The sequence below is a fragment of the Pelobates fuscus genome, chromosome 5 (genome assembly GCF_036172605.1).
Source record: "Pelobates fuscus isolate aPelFus1 chromosome 5, aPelFus1.pri, whole genome shotgun sequence".
Lineage (NCBI taxonomy): Eukaryota > Metazoa > Chordata > Amphibia > Anura > Pelobatidae > Pelobates > Pelobates fuscus.
In genome coordinates this window covers 26,092,925-26,094,627 of record NC_086321.1, presented here as the reverse complement: position 1 = coordinate 26,094,627, position 1,703 = coordinate 26,092,925, and positions in this window count along the sequence as shown.

The window sequence follows — 1,703 nt, the reverse complement described above, 5'->3', positions numbered from 1 at the left end:
GACTACCTAAAAACAGAGGGGAAAAAATGAAATTAGCTTTAACATCATGATTACACATAAAATTATAGTAAATGAAATAAAAAAAAGAAAAATGTCTCGATGTTTTAACTTGTAATCACCACCGAGGAATTCGGAGTACAAGGCTCTTTTACATATTGTTGCTTCTACCTCAAAATTCACTGTTCATGGAGTAAACAGGCTGTCAGAAATCAATCCCTCTAGTACAGGGATAGGCAACCTTCGGCTCTACAGATGTTGTGGACTACATCCCCCATAATGCTCTTACAGACATAATGCTGGCAAAGCATCATGGGAGGTGCAGTCCAAAACATCTGCAGAGCCGAAGGTTGCCTATCCCTGCTCTAGTAACTAGATACTGACAGACACAGCTTATAAGCATTGTCTATGGTAAAAGGGTGCAGGCCAATCCACTTCTGGCTCCCTTCTCTAACCAGCAGCACAGAGGCATAACAGACAGGTGTGCAGCATCTTAAAGGGACACTGTAGGCACCTTGACCACTTCAGCAAATCAAAGTAGTCTGGGTGATGGGACCCTTTTGAACTTAGTGCTGTAACGTAAAACATTGCAGTTCCAGAGAACTGCAATGTTTACATTGCAGCTCTAAGTCTGCCCTCTGTGGCTGTCTACCAGACTGCCACTAGAGGGCTTCCGGGATCCAAACTGACGTTTGGTCCGTTATCAGACACTGGATGTCCTCACGAACCTCCGGCATCAGATTTTACCCTATACTAAAAGCATCGAATAATGCTCTTCTGTGGCGAGGTCTAATGAGTGCGCGCGCCCATTGCTATGCATGCGCATTAGGTGTCCCCGCCGACTTCAGGAACGTGGACGGAGCCTCACCCAGTGTCAAGGTACGTCGGTGCTGGATTCAGGTAAGTGGCTGAGGGGGTTTTAACCACTTCAGCCCTGCGGGGGGACCTATTAACCCTATAGTGCCAGGATAGAACGGCTTTGTTTTCCTGGCACTATAGGATCCCTTTAAATCAGGGGTTCTCAACCTTGTCCTCAAGGACCCCCTACCAGTCCAGGGTTTAGGGATTACCTGGGTGTGTCTAAGGTGTTTAGGAAAAAAAAAAAAAAACATCTTAGAGTCTAAGGTGTTTTCGTTCCCTTTTTCTAAACACCTTAGACACACCCAGGTAATCCCCAAATCCTGGACTGGTAGGGGGTCCTGAGGACTGGGTTGAGAACCCCTGCTTTAAATAGAGGTGGGTTAGTGATTATACAACATTTATCAGAAGCAATAAGCTAACTGTGGGACTCCTGGCATCATCAATACAGCATTATGTAGTGGTTATGGTGCTTTGAGTAATTGTTTAAGACAAAGCTGAGAGTAAAACTGATATTTTTTTTAGAAACCATAAACAGATTGTGAAAAAAACACACACAAAAAAAAGAGAAGCTGCCTTACTAGTCTAATTATTAAAAGGCCTTGAATTTGTTTATTTACGCTTCATGATAGCTATCTGCACATTCCAAGCATTCCTAGGTATACTTAATATTAAGTAATGTACACCTGGCCACTTCCTTAGTTGTGGCTCGTCTGTGTATTTAAAATAATTGTAACAAGTCTTAAACTGGCAAGAACAATGCAAGCCCACTCTCAAGGGCAGCTGCAGTGTTAATGAACTTCATTCTAGAGGGAATGTAAATACAACCACATCCAATATTATGCGAC